Source organism: Tiliqua scincoides, chromosome 11 (assembly GCF_035046505.1).
Source record: "Tiliqua scincoides isolate rTilSci1 chromosome 11, rTilSci1.hap2, whole genome shotgun sequence".
Lineage (NCBI taxonomy): Eukaryota > Metazoa > Chordata > Lepidosauria > Squamata > Scincidae > Tiliqua > Tiliqua scincoides.
Window position 1 is genome coordinate 12,718,940 of NC_089831.1, and position 15,233 is coordinate 12,734,172.

The 15,233-nt window shown below is 48.2% G+C and overlaps 1 protein-coding gene across 2 annotated transcripts in view; it reads left to right on the forward strand.

Annotated features, from left to right (window-relative positions):
* The window catches only part of ZMIZ2 (zinc finger MIZ-type containing 2), a 95,692-nt gene that overhangs the window by 38,672 nt on the left and 41,787 nt on the right, over positions 1 to 15,233 (forward strand). Inside the window, exon 1 of one of the 2 annotated variants that reach the window (XM_066639765.1) lies at positions 1,145 to 1,206. The exons of the other annotated variant lie outside the window; for it this stretch is intronic. The gene's annotated coding sequence lies outside the window, so the exon portion shown is untranslated. Of the gene's footprint in view, positions 1 to 1,144; positions 1,207 to 15,233 lie in introns of those variants that run through there. 2 annotated transcript variants of the gene reach the window in all.

Sequence of the window (15,233 nt, forward strand, 5' to 3'; positions counted from 1 at the left end):
TTTAATGTAGATTGTCATTCTAAAAAGTGGGTCCTAGTGCTAAAGGGTTTGCAAATCTCTGCCCTAGTATAGTTGGCAATCAGTCTGGACCCACTGGACGTGCCTTCATCAATTTAGGCTTCAAACCTAAGCCAGGACCAGCCATTACACAGCCTGCTCATGCTATTATTTTGCATAGCTTGAAATTCAAACATTTCCGCTTGGAAGGCTGACTTGGATCCCTCTCCAACCACACAGCCCTCCCCCCTTTCCAGCGTCCCCACTTATTCAGGGCAAAGCATCATGCCTTTTTTCCCCACCCACAGCCCACCCTGCCAGTAGCTCGCACCCTGTATTTTCAGCTCCGTTTTTTTCAATGATGGCTGAGCTAGGTGCTATGTGACCCACCTGAAATTGTCTCGTGACCAGCCTAGTGGGTCTAGGCTCAGAGTTTGAAAAATGCTGTTTTATGAGAAAAGGTGGGTTTTGAGGAGGTGATCTAGAGGGAGTACCAGGCACAAAGGGCAGCATGGGAGAATGGGCAGAGCTGTTTGAGCGAGAGACCTGACCATGGTCTTGGAAGCAAAATAAATCAACTTTGCTGTGCAGGCCTGGGGCCGTTTCTTTGGGGTTAGCAAGAAAGGAGAAAAAAAAAAGCCTCCCTTCCAGTTGAGTAGAGGAAACAGCAGCGTACAGTATTCAGAGTGTCTGGAAACAGACAAGAACAGGAAACCAGAGCCAGCAAGGGGGAAGATGGCTAGAGATGAGTGCATGCAAATGATTGCTGGAGCTGGCTTGAGAGCGGCTGGGTTAGTTTGTCAGATGAGATTCTCCTCCGAGGGGATCCTCCTTGTGAAAGGTTATCTGGGCTGTAGAAAGCATAATGGATGTTGCTTGTTCTTTACTGGGCCAGGGAGACCTGGCTGTTCTCCTACTGTCCTGGAATCTCTTTGTATGCTCCCGCTGCTGTTCGGAAAGTCTCTAGGCAAGCCATCGGTTTCCTACTTCTTCTTGGTTGGCTGCAGCTTGGGAAGGGGTGGGGTGGGGGGGGTTTGGATTACAGCGGTGGAAGCTGTTCACTGCCCCAGGCATGGTACACAGCCTAAGTAGCTGGTCACCTCCTGCAGTGCCGTCGTTCCAGGGCTGCAGTTCTGGGATGGAACAGTCTGTTTTCCTTGTTCTTGGAACATGTTCCAGAGAAAGGCACTTGGCGTGCAGAGCAGAAGCGTGAGTACTTGCTGTGTCACAGACCGGGTTGGCGTTGGACAGGCAGAGGAGGTGCAGCTGGACTCTCCACCGTCTCCCCTTTGCTACTGAAGGTGCTAGCAGTGGCTGCTGCCAGAGTCCGTACTTTTTTGCACCTACTTATCCTTCCAGCACGCTGGGTTCCTCAAAGTCTCCCAAAGTGCAAAGGATTTGACGAGAATATAAAGATAGGCTTGCAGCACCTTAGAGAGGCTAACAAATGTAGTTCACCACAAGCGTTTGTGGCCTTGCAGCTGATGAACTGTTATCACCAGTGGACCACTGTGTGTTCTGTAATATTTAGAGCAGCGGTTTTCAATCTGTGTGCCTTGGCAGACTGATTGAAATGTCTACAGGTGTGCCGCACGGGTTTGGAGCACAGCAATTGGAAATCACTGAAGAACTCTCCCAGGTTTTGTGGGCTCTGTTAGGGCAACCATCTGTAGTCACAAATTGTCCATCTCTCTTCCTCTTCCGGTTCTAAGAACTCGGATGAATCTTCCCGAAGTGGCATCACAAGAGGTGAAGATCAGAAAAAAGACCATAGAGGTCTGTGTGCTGTGAGAAGAAAAAAACATTGAAAACCACTGGTTTTGAGTGTGCAAAATGCTCAGTTCCTTGCCAGAGCCAGCGCTTGGGTAGGGCAACTGGGATAGCTACCCTGGGCCCTGTGCTTTCTTGATCAATATATGGACATAAGCATGGGGGGCACGCTGGTTGAGTTGCCTTGGGTCCACCCCCTGCCCATACCATTCCAGGGTTGGCTCTGATAGGCGGAGTAGTGTTATCCTCATAATGCAGATGGGGAAGACTGAAGCTAGGAGGGAGTGTCTTGGGACATCCTGATTTGTGGCTCAGGGCCCAATTCTATCCAACTTTCCAGCACTGATGCAGCTGCAGTGCAGCCCCCCCCCCCAGGCAAGGGAATAAACCTTCCCTTATACTGAGGAGTCCTCCATGACTGTTCTCCAGTGGCAGGATGCAGCACATGCCCAGTTGCCATGGCTGCATCGGTGCTGGAAAATTGGATAGGATTGGGCCCTCAGTCTTTTAGCCACTAAGCTGATTATTAGGCACTAAGCTGATTATTATCCCCATAATGCAGATAAGGAAGACTGAGGCTGGGAGGGAATGGCTTTCCTAAGGTCACCGGATGAGCTTGTGGCAGAGGTGAGGTTCAAGCCAGGGCAGTCCTGATTTGTGGCTCAATCTTGTAGCCACTAAGCCAGCCATTTTCAACCACTGTGCCGTGGCGCGCTGGTGTGCCGTGAGTGGTCTACAGGTGTGCCACAGGAATTTGAGGGGAGGTCATTTATTAGTAGGGCCAATAGGGATATGAGGCCCCCACTGGCAGCATGGTGTGCTTTGTCAATTGTCAAAAACCTGATGGTGTGCCTTGACAATTCTAGTGCCTTGTCAGTGTGCCGTGAGATGAAAAAGGTTGAAAATCGCTGCACTAAGCTATACCAGGGCTACAGAAATATAGGAATAGAGAAAGAGGGGAAGAAATGATCAGAGGTGGGGGTTGGATAGAAGCTGTACAATCACTGAACTTTACACAGTAAATATCAATAACTAGATACTACAACCATAATAGAGAGTACTCCTGGGTTTGTGGAGTTGCAATGTTGAACTAGGAACAGTAGTTTCCTATTAGAGGTTTCTCATGTGGACCCAGACTCTGTGTGCCACAGAATCAACTGGCATGGAAGAGGAAGCTGCCTCGTACCAAGTCTGACCATTGTCTGGCACACAATTGCCCTCACTGACGGTCAGCTTTTCTTCCAGAGTTTCAGATAGAAATCTTTTTGCTTCTCTCTAGAGATGCTGGAGCTTGAATCTGGTAATTTCTGCATGCAAAACAGGCGGTGCTCTGCTTTGTGTTGTGTCCAGATGTGTGAATCAAACACACAAAGATAAACACCCGTGTGAAGGAGGACACCGCTTCCTGAATTATCCCTGATTCCTGAGGAATCCAGTGGGCCAATATGAAATGCAGGAAGCTGGACTAGATGGGCGTTTGGCCTGATCCCGCAGGGCTCTTGCTTACATTCTTAGTCTGTATTCTGTCCTGAAAGAGTTGCGTATGCTTCCCCACCCTCGATAGTCTGTCCATATCTAAGCCTCTCCGGACTTGTCAGTTCACTCTAATGTGCTGTGCCATGTTCACTGATACTTCTGTGTATAAAGGAAAAGAAATGTCTCGCAGACCACTGTGATAACTCCGGGGGCCTTTAGGAGAAAGCTCTTGGTGGGGAGGGGGCGAAGGTTTTAGCTGTTGTTGCCACGACTCAGTGAGGCAATTCATGGGGAAGGTGTCCCCTGGATCCACACACCATGGGCACTAGCACTTGCCCCAGCACCCCAAGGAACCTGACCTGGCGAGTGTTGGCCAATGAGACCAAGTGTGCACCAAGCCCAAGCCAGCTGTCTGATGCCTTCCTACCCTTCTCTCTGGTTAGTGCCCTCCCTGATGCTTCCTTACACCGGAGCACACTTAGTGAAACCAGCCCCAGCACAACAGTTGCCTCTGTGGTGAGCAGTTTCCTGAAGCGGGGGCTGCCTTCTGAACAGCCTATTGATTGTGTGTAAGGAACAAGATGCCCTTGTGCCTGCAGGGAGCCTGGCTCGAAAGGCGGAGCCCCGGGAAGCAACTTGGGTGCTCAGGTAAACCTGGGGGAGGTCCTTGCCCATAGAGATGTGGTGTACATGTTCAGCAGTCAAAGCAAGAAGTAGAGTGAGGACCTGCTGCTAGTCCAGTCCCAACCCATGTGCAGGGGGGTCAGGCTGCAGGAATCTATGTGGAACATGATGACCTTATGCTGAATTGCAGGGAGTAGGAAAATTCTGGAGGGTCTCCCTCCCTGGTGATAACAGATTAATAGTGTAGGCATGGCTCGGCACTGCAGAGCATGAAATCAGTGCACCATGCAGCACAAGACCTCTGTATTTCATGTTTATACAGCCATTGTGGAACCCAGGAGGGTATATCTGCATATTTGGCATGGTGTAAGCTCCCCTCCCTTTCTTTTAAAGAATCAAAGTGCCTGGTCCTACCAGGACCAGCCCAAGACCCCCTGGCGCCTGTTAGATTCTAAAAAAAGGGAAACAAAACGGAAGAGGATGTGGAGGAGAGGAGAGCAGAGGGCTAGAGCTTCCTCACTTTCTCTTCTGCTCTATTCCGAGGAGCAGTGAAGAAAGGGAAGTGGACAGAGGTGGGCTTCCCCTGGTAAATCCACCACCTAAACAGACTGCCTGACTTGGTGTCATAGTCCTGGGCTCTGTTGAGCAGATCGAGGGGACAGGGTGCCCTCCTCTCCTCAAACACAACTGAGCTGGATGTTGACACTTAAAATACAGCAGTGCGTGGTAAGAACTGAAACTGAACCAAGCCTAAGATGCTTTGTGGGAAGTGTTTTGGTGCACAGCTGCTGATAAGCCACAAATCTTCAAGCTTTCTGCAAGGGAGTGGGGACAGAAGCCAAGTGCTAAGAGGTGCCCCAGGGCCAAGGTTGGCGTGCGAGTTCGCCTGTGCACCAGACCTGTGTTGATGGTCTGTTGATGATCTGGCAATAGGTAGCAATGCTGCCAGTTCTGCTGTGCTCCCCCCCCACCCTTCTAGAACTGGGCGCATTCGGTCTCAGTCTCTCTTCATGTTGAATAGTGGAGCCCATGTGGGTGGCAGGTAGGGAGGGTGCCACGTCAGACAGACCCACAGCCTGCTGCTTCCTCTGTGCCTGGGAAGCATCTCAGCTGCTGGGCTTGAAAGATGGGTGCCCCGAGCGCATGGCGATGTCCTTTCGTTATAGTGGTTGTGTGTTATATGTGGTTGGTTATGGTGCAGGGCTTGTTTGTTTGCACTTAACTGGAAATGGCTGCAGTTTTGGGCTGAGTTGTAATTGCACTCAGCTCTGTTGTAATAATCTCTGGGATCCTCCCTAGCAAAGGATGGGTTGGCCTGTCTACATTCTGCCCTGCTGCAACCCTCCCCCCCCCCCCGCTGCTTCCCTAGAAAACTCTGCATACCATGGCCAACTCTCTTCCAAAACTCCCAGCCTCCCACACCCCACAGCCTTGCCAATTGGAAAAGATCCGATTTAACTCCTGCAGCACCAGAGGTACCTCGCAGGGCTCAGAGGAAAGGCTGTTGGATGTGCGTGGAGGACCTCAAAGGGGCCCCCTTTGTTCAGAGGGGAGTGATTTCCATCCAAGCAAGCCATCTCCCAAAACACATGGGAAAAAAAGTCCATGCAAGCTGAGGGCTTTGCAAGCCTCTCCTTTCCGTGTGCACCCCAGAGTCAAGAAGGCTGGCGGATCCTGGATCTGTTAAAAGTGCCAAGTTAAAATGCATCACACGGTGCCCCAGTCTGCATTTCTGGGTGTTCTTTGTTTAGAATTAACTTTCATGGAATCTGTTAACTCTGACTTCCCTACATCCTGTGGTTAACTGTTCCATGTCATCTGCAGCCCACTGACTTGCTCCTAACCAGCTTCTGATTGCCACTTCATGGGGGTCCTGTACCTTTTAGCAACTGCAGACATGGCTGAAATTCAACAGGTGCAGCATGCCCTGCTCAAAAGTGTGGTGCATCAGGAAGCAAAACACTAAATTTCTGCCTGTTCAGTGCTTCATGCATAGGTGTTTTTGAAGATTAGTGGGTGGCAGGGAGGGAATCTATAGGCTTGGCACCCACCTACTGTAGGATGCCCGGAGTTTATTGTGGGATCTTTCTCTGCTTTTTAAGCAATGCAGTCAAAAAGTGATATCTGAGCTTGACACAGGCAAGTTCACTTTCATAACAAGAGCTGATGCAGTGTAGTGACTAAAACACAGAGCTTTGAACTGGGCCTTCCCTGGTGCAAATTGAGCCTTTGCCTTGAACTTGCTTGATGGCCTTGGACAAGGTTTTGCTTTTCAGCCTCCCGTCTTCTCTGAGCCACAAATCGGGATGTCCCTAGTTTGAATCTGTCTGCCATATCAAAAGAATAATATTCCCAGGTAAATAACAAGGTGTGAATCGAGATAGTACTTGAGAAGTAGTTTGCACACCCCAAAAGCACCAAAGAAAGGCAAAACAGTATTAATTTCCACCCCATTTTTTTCACACCAACCCTGTGAGGTAGGATAGACTGAGGGATGGTTCCAGGATCATCCTAGGAGCTTCTTGACCAGGAATGAATTTTGCACCCAGCTGTCTCTGGGTTCTCGTCTGTCTCTCTGACTTCACTGTCAGATGTTTTCAGCTCACTTGTGCCATTTCCTACTTGTGGGTGTTTTCCTACAGCTGGCCTGCACAAGATGTAGCTCATCGGGCCAAACACAACCCACCAGCCTTGGATCACAGCATGACAGGTGCTTGAGAACCAGTGTTTGCTGCCTGCCACAAACCACCAAAACAGGAAGTGTTTTATCCAACCTCTGCTGGGACTTCACAAGTGGTTGGTGGACTGTTTTTAGCCCGATAGGTCAGGTGCTCTCTCTCTTTCTCTCAGACACAGGCATACAGACACTGCAAGCGTTGCATTTGACTAAAAGGGCATTTGAGTCAGACCCCACTGAAAGGGAAAAGGAAGAGAAAAGGATTTGCACCAAAATGTTACATCCGAAGCAGAGGTTTATCAATGAATGTGTTTATCAATAAATCTGTCAACTTTCATTTGCCTTTTTTTTTTTTTTTAATGTTGACTTAATTGGGGTCAGGTTAAAGTGCTTTTTCCCAGTTAAGGTGACTTCAAGCCCAAGCCTGGGAAAACAGTTGCAACTGGGTTAAAAGTCACAACTGACCTTGGATAGTTTTTAGGCCCAAGGCACTCAATGGGAGTTTACAAACTGAAAAAAAAGGAAGCCATTGCTACAGATTTGGGTCCAAGTTTGACAGGTTCAAAGGGGCGCTATCCTGCATATAAAGCAGGCAGATTCATAGAACGATGCGCTTCTCATCAATCCATTAATTAGAGAAAGGGGGGGTTCTTTGCTAGGTAGTACTGACCCATGGAACTCATTGCCCCTGAATTTCAGCAAGGAAAAAGAGAAAAGCCAGGAAAGCCAAGGAGTATCTAGGTAGATACTCTGGGCAAACATTTCTACTTGCAGTGATTCTGTCATCTACTGGTTCTCCCCCCCCCCCCCCTACAAACAGAAACCTCCTATTCTCCACCCCCTGTGCATACAAAGCAGCTGAGCCTGTTTGCTGGATGAGTTTCAGATGCCAGAAAATCTCAGGCCTTTTAACTCATTCCTGCTTGGTTAGCATTTGACCCAGAAGCCTCTAGTGTGGAACATTCAAATCAAATCTGAGTTTCAGTGGCCTTTGGAAATATCGCTGACTCTCACCCTCAATTCTCTGCCTGCAAAATGGGAATAAGCGTCTGCCTTTAGGGGGTTGCTGCAAGGCTAAAATGAGAGCTCATGCCGCCTGATCCAGCACATGTTTACTCCAGAGCACGCCCACCTTGCTTAGTGGGGCTCATTGCTCAAATAGTTTAGCATTACAGCACATCAAACCCAAACTAAACTGGTTCAAAGCATCCAAACCTCTTGCAAAGGTTAACGGACTGAACAGGAACTGTACTAGAGAGTGAGAGTGTACTGATGAAGCTGTACTGGAATGGGACTGTAATGTTTAATGATTCAACTTCCTGGTCCCTAGAGCTGCAGCTCAGATCAATGGGTGAGCAACTGCAAAATCAAATAGGGCTCCTGTGCTTTTAACAGCTGTGTAGAAGAGGGCTTTCCAAAAGCTGCAACCGTTTCTTCTTTTACATGTTAAGCAACACCTGCACTCATTATCCTTTTTTACATATCCTTCTATATAGATGACAGAAGCCTGTTCTCCTTGTGTTTCTGGTTACTGTAGCTAAGGTTGCAACCTGCAGGCTAACTAGAGTTGCACCTTTTTCCTTGCAGGGCTCCCATGCATCTCCCAGCTAAATGACAGGCACACAGGTGCAGCTTTTCTTGGCAGTACTGGAAAACCATGAACTTCTGGTTAAAGTCACCAAGATCTTGCTGAGGGAAAGAAAAAAAGAAAAAAACCCCAGGGTGCAGGGGCCTCAATGGGTCCCCTCCATTCTGTGCCGCTATCTTGCTGCTGCAGAGTGGAGGAGCTGTGTGTTGGGCTTTCCAGCCCACCAGAACACAGGATCTGTGGGGGGGTCCACCCCCTCTTGCCCCATCTCCTTCCCCTCCCCACTCTCCCCCCACCCCAGAACGCCTCCACCCCCAAAGTCCTCATTGCCACACTGGAGCTCAGCGCCTGCCCTGGGGTATGTTAGGATTGGGCCCTCAGTCTTCCCCACCTGCAGTATGCGACTAAGAATCCTGAGTCTACCTTACTGCGTTGCTGCAACAAGGTAATACAGAACTAATGTGCATGAAGTGCTTGGATTCGCAGAAGCACTATACAAATGCAGCCTTTTGTTACTTGAGATTCAAAGATACAAAGTGGCAGCCCTGTGAAGCAGAGGGCAGAGTATGGTGCCTTTAAGCCTTGCAGAGTGTTCTTGCCACCCGTGGTCATAATCTCCTGTTAATACAGCTTCCTTCCATGCTGATCTTCCCTGGCTGTATCCTCTGTGTAAATCCGCAATGACTTTAGTTTCTCTTTTCTAATAAGATGGGTTCAAATGTGTGGCAAGACGCAAATTGTTTTTTTCCCTTAAAAAATTTTGTTTGAGCATCTACAAAAATAACATTAAATAATTCAGCAGGTGAAATACTTCCAGTTTTGGTTTGTCACAACACTGATTGAAAACAGGGCTAGTAAAACAACCATTGTTAAGACCAACCAACAACAAAAAACACCCACAAAATGACATGCAAGGTTTTGAATTCACTGGAGTGGTAAGCAATAGAGATGTTGGAAACTGAGAAACTTGTGTTGTTAGGCATAAAAGAAACTCCAGTTTGTAATGTCTTTTTCAGTGGTTTTCAAACATTTTAGCACCAGGACCCACTTTTTAGAATGACAATCTGTCGGGACCCACCAGAAGTGATGTCATGACCGGGAGTGACATCATCGAGTTGGAAAATTTTTAGCACCCCCACATGACAAAATCAAATCAATAAACTAAGTTCATAAATTAAGAGTTTACAGTAAGTATAAATTTTAAAAAAATTATTTAAAATAAAGAATAACCCTCCTAAGTAGTTGTTCTCTTTAAAAAAAATAACCACCTAAACATCCCAAAGCAGCAAGCCCATCCGCACTTACACAGGAATAAGCCCCATTGATTATCATAAGCATAAATGCAGTAAATGCAGTCACATACCATAGTGGCATCAAGTCTAATATATTAGACTTGCATTTTAGGTTGCAATCCTAACCACACTTTCCTGAGAGTAAGCCCCATTGAACAAAATAGGACTCGCTTCTGAGTAGACCTGGTTAGGCTTGTGCCCTTAATATATTAAAAATTAAATACCCATTGCAATGAATGGGGACCCACCTGAAATTGGCTTGTGACCCACCATGCGAGTTGTAGCCCACAGTTTGAGAAACACTGCTTTAGATGAAATGATGGCTGTTTAGAGGAAGATGATCTAGGAGCTCTTTTGCAGAATCCTGCCCATGAAATTAAGACCAATTGATTTGGGTGGAATTTAGACCAGGTTCTGCACATTAATTGGAGCAAGGCTGTAAGGTGAGGTGGTAGCATTTTGGACTATTCCAAAATTTTGTAGAATTCTGTAGACAGTTCCAAAATCCAGACTGTAGGTAGCCATATTTTAAATGCTTCCCCATGTTTAAAAAAATAATTGCACGGGCACATTGGAAGAAAGACTTAAGGCTGACTTCTCCCCAATGTTGTGGTTTACTACCTACAGTGACTGTTTGTTTGCATGGGGAAAGATATGACTCCCCACCCCATAGTCCACAGAGGAACAGTTCAGAGTTCTATCACCTCTGGTTGCCACTTCAGCCTGTGGCATGTGCAGATTGGATCTTAGACCCAAACTTGAATGATCTCGGCATCACGCATGATCAAACCCCACAGAATACCGTAATTACTGATATATGGAGGTGGATTCCTGGGGCCGAACACCATGGAAACTGTGCCCAGTAAGGCATTTCGGCCACCCAAAATTTCATGTCAATCATCCACCCATAGACCTATAGTACAACCCTGGCCAAGTCTACTCAGAAGTAAGTTCCCTTGAGCATAATGGTGGTGATTCCAGGGTACATATGCATAGGATTGCAGCCCTAGTCTGATAGGGCAAGTCTGTGGCAGTTGACTCAGAGGTTAGTCCCATTGTGCTCAATGGGACTTACTCCCAGGTCAATGTGCATGGGTTTTGCTCTGCAAGTAAGTGCTCATCCCACTGTTGCCTCAATTAGGCTGGATTGCGCCCTTGTACGAAAAGACCTCCCAAGGCGTGCTGGGAGCCAGAAGCCGTGGCCATGGAAGTATACCAGCCAGCAGTTATTAGGGTCTGCATTCATGAATTCAAACGGCTGGGTCTTTTTTGTTGTTTTTTTGGCCAGCCGGCGAGCTGACGTAACTCGCTACACGCCCAGCAGTGGCCTGGTGGTCCTCTCTGTTGGCAAGGCCCGAGATGGATTTAAAGAGGGCGGCCCCGGGGTGGAGAATTGCATTTCTTCCTGTTTGGGGATTGTAAAAGCACCACCCAAAAATGTGCTCATGGGGGATGACATTGCAGGAGTGGGAGTTGGGAAACCCACACCCAGGCTTGGGGAGGAAGATCTAGGAAGCTCTTTCTCTCTGGCTGTATCTGAGTATTTTAACCCCCCTGGAATGTCCGGGTCAGGGAGAGGCAAGCTGTGTTTTCCTCCAGCCGACTGTCTCCCGCCCTGCCCTGCCTGCTTCCAGCCCTTGCCATTTTGTTCTGCGCTGGACACTAGGGGAGGGGGCCAGAGCAGGAGTGGCTTCTGGGTGCTGCTCCTTGTGGTCTGTTGCCGGTGCTGCCGGCTGGCTGGCTGGCTGGCTCCCTGCAGCTGGAGGAGGCTGAGCGGAGAGAGCGAGCAGGACGTGCTGTTCCAGAGTCCGCCTGACGCTGGGGCCTGGAGGGGGAGTGGATGACACTGCCGTTGCTGCGGAGAGCTGTTCCACCTTCTCCGCAGGGCGGCCAGATGCACACAAGGCCGGGGCTCCTTTTTATAGTGGCACAAGCAGCAGGTAGCTTTTCTTGAGCGAGTTTCTCCCCCTGTCCTTATTTTTTCCTTTCCCAAATAAGAACACTTCAGAACTGAGCCCCATCATACATCTGGTTATCCACTACTTCCTGCCCCCAAGAGGTACCCGGCTACCCTCCATCAGCAGCTACTGCAGAAATGATCTCTTGTTCTCAATCTCACCTTGATTCTTAGGTTACTGGTTACCTTTTTATTCTGATTTTGCACTGACCTGACCCACCTGCATGCTCAAGGAAATGCACCTGGTTCTCTCCCATTTGATCCTCGCAAAAACCCTGAAGTAGGTGACTAGCTCAAGGTTACTTGCTGAGCTGAGTGGAGGATTTGAATCCAGGGCTCCTGTGTCATTGTCTCTGAACATGACATGGCACTGGCTGCCGGGATGCATGGGAAGTGGAGCTTGCTGTGCGGGGCTGAGAAAACTGGCACTTGCTGAAATTTCCTCTTTTTAAGGTGGTCCACTAAGGGTGATGCCCTGAGCCTGCCCACCCAGACACTCTGTCAGCTGGTCCCACTTCCATCTTTTTGCACTCGCTCCCCAGGAGTGGAAGAGGAAGTGAGGGTAATCAAGTGGTGGCCTCGAGTGTCGCCTAGGGAACCCTCTGGACTAACACTTGACTGTTCTCACTTCATCTTTGACTCCACAAAATCTGCCAGCCTTTAAATGGGGGAAGAGCTGGTGGAAGGTGAATACAGATAGCTGTCTTATACCAAGTCAGACCATTTGGTCTATCTAGTTTAGGATTGTCTGCATTGCCTACCAGCAGCTCTCCAGGGTTTCAGATGGGGGGACTGTCTTTCTCAACCCTATTTGGAGATGCCAGTGATTGTGAACCACCGATCTTGAACCTTCTGCATGCAAGGCAGGTGCCCTTTCACGAAGCTACAGCCCCAGCCCTCACTAGGAGATGATGCACTCATAGAATCATAGAGTTGAAAGGGACCCACAAGGTCATCTAGCCTGTTGCAGGAAATCCACCTAGAGCATCTCTAGCAGATCTGCCTGTCGAGCCCCTGCTTGAAGATCTCCAATGAAGGAGAATCCACCACCTCCAGATCAATCTGTTCCATGGCCTAACTGCCCTGACCATCAAGGATTTCTTCCTGATGTCCAAGCGGAATCTCCTTTCTTGCAGTTTGTACCCATTGGATCTAGTTCTACTCTCAGAGATAACTGAGAATTAAATGTGTTCCTTCTTCCATATGACACTGTTTAGGTATTTGAAGAGCACTATCGTATCCCCTCTTGGTCTTCTCTTCTCTAGGTTAAACATACCAAGTTTCCTCAACCTTTCCTTGTAGGGCTTGTTCTCCAGCCTTCTGATCATCCTTGTTGCTCTTCTCTGAACCTGCTTTGGGTTGGCTGCATCTTTCCTAAAGCGTGGTGCCCAGAATTGGACACAGTGCTCCAGGTCCAACCCCCTGACCTATACCTGGAACCACTGAATCTCAGTGGAACCACTACTTTTTGCAGCTTGGAAACTACAAGCCTTTTGTGCACTGGGAGTAACTTGGCCTAGTGTTGTTCTTAGCAACTAATCACAGTGCAACTTTCAGAGGGGTGGTGTTTATGGGGGAATTATTGCACCTTAAAGCACCTGATCCACATATGTGTGTGCCCCAGTAAAATGTCTTTAAAATGCTGCAATAATCTTTGCTGTTCCCAGGAGGAACTGGAAGTCCTCGAGACAGACAGACAGCCAGAAAGGGAAGGTCTTCCTTTGCGCTGAGCCTCAGTCAAAGAGGAAATTCCTTTTCCTGGGTGGGAGATATGTGCCCCTTTTTCATGTTACATGCATAACATGAGATAGAGTGATAAGAGTCCCCTGGGGTGATAAAGCTGGTAGCACAGGGTGGGGGATGAGACCATAAACAGTTGTGTTATACTTTGGACTTCAGAGTTACTTGTCCCCAATTAACTCTGGTTGGCTTTGTCTCTTGGGAGTCAGCCAGTCTCGAGCAGGAAAAGCATCTTATTATTGGAGTGAACAACTCTCTTCCATTAAGCTTTTTGGAAACTAGCTGGGTTTTGCTGCAGGCAAAAACAAGGAGTGTTTGAGATGCAGTGTAATCGGCAGTTACTTGGAGCCAGGCACGGAGGGAAGAGACATTCCCCCTACTACCTCGCATGCCTCTTCTAAGGTGTCACCTCCACTCACACACAGGTGAAGCAGGCACATTGGAAAAGAAGGTGAGCTGCAGGCCTGTCCAGTGGGTCTGTGTGTTGAGATGTTTTGACTTTGTTTGATATATAGTATATTTGTTAAACTATTAACAACCTAATCCTATCCAATGCTGGCACCGTAGGGCCACTAGGCCCATGCTGGATCGAGCATTGGATTCAAGCAGGCAGGAGGTCTCCTCAGAGTAAGGGAACATTTAATAATAATAATAATAATAATAACAGGTATTTATATACCGCCTTTCTTGGTCTTTATTCAAGACTTTATTCAAGGCGGTTTACATAGGCAGGCTTTATTTAAATCCCTTATTAAATAGGGATTTTTACAATTTGAAAGAAGGTTCTTTCTTTCAAGAACCACTGCATTCAGGTGTTTCATTCCGATCTGGCTTCACATTCTGGCCTCCATCCTCCCATGCTCAGAGCAGATGGAATAGGTCGGCTTCAGCTTGTCAGCTGCTTCAAGGTCGCACGGTGCCGGTGGCCTTGAACTGGGGACCTTGTGGATTTTCAGGCAGACGGAGGCTCTACCCTCTAGCCCAGACCTCCTGCCCATTTGTTCCCTTACTCTGTGTAGTGCCCCAGCCTGCTCAATGGGGTTACTCAGATCTAGCTATTTAGCTGGCCCAGGAGTAGCCCTGCATAATACCAGACCTGGGACAGGATGCGAAGGAGGCCTGATCTGTTGTCCCTACCCTCCTCCCAGGCCAGTTCCACCGTCCTCCTGCCCTGCAACACCCTTCTCTCCCTCTAGAACACCCTCCTACCACCCTCTCCACGCCCCTCCACACTCAGCACATTGTGATGGCCGCAGGGAGTGAATCTTGAGACGATCATAACCTTTAGGCCCTGCTGGTTGGCAGTTTTACTTGCATAGTAAAAGACATGGGTGGGTGAGGGGTGTAGAATGTTCCCTACTCTTGTGTGTTCCCTTCCTGTATCATATATGTAGCAATTGAGGTGGAAAAGAGGGCAGAAGCATCTGTATTAACCAGTGGAAGTGTGTGGGGGAGAATTTGGTACTCTTCTGCCCTGCTTTTTCTGTAATTGTTAGTAATGGGATGCACACGTGAAAAAGAACTATATGTAGGGCACTTTCTTGTTTCTGTTTTCAAATTTTTTGCCCCTACAGTTGAACGGCCCCTACAATTTCCTTCTCGGACATGTGCGTTTTGTCATATTTGTGATCCAGGATTGTTGGCTTTAGGGCAAGGAGTGTATTATTGAAGGGGAAGAGGAATTAACTTATTTTAGTTGCTTCCATTTGGGGAGGGAGGAAGAGGAGGGGAGTGTAAGCAAGAGTTTTCTTGGCAAGTTTTAACAGTTAGCGGAGGGTGCCAGTTCATCTTGAAACCACTTGTGGTCTGCAGCCTCCCTGAGCCTGATTGGGTGAAAGCATTTGTCGAAGCCCTGGTTCTTATCGAGATGAAAACGTCTTGAAGGGGCTGTGAAAACAACATGGTTAACTTTTCATTTAGCGAAGGAAGCTCAGCAAAGCGTAGGTTCCCTCTGTGCCGTGTGTTTCTGATGAAATCTGGCTTTCTGCGTAAATAAAGCAGTGAATCTTTTGTGAATGTTCATTTCTGTGTAACTCTTAGCTTGTTTCAAGCATATAACACCTAGCAGGGCTGGCCCATACATGAGGGCGATTGAGGTGATGATCTTAGGCA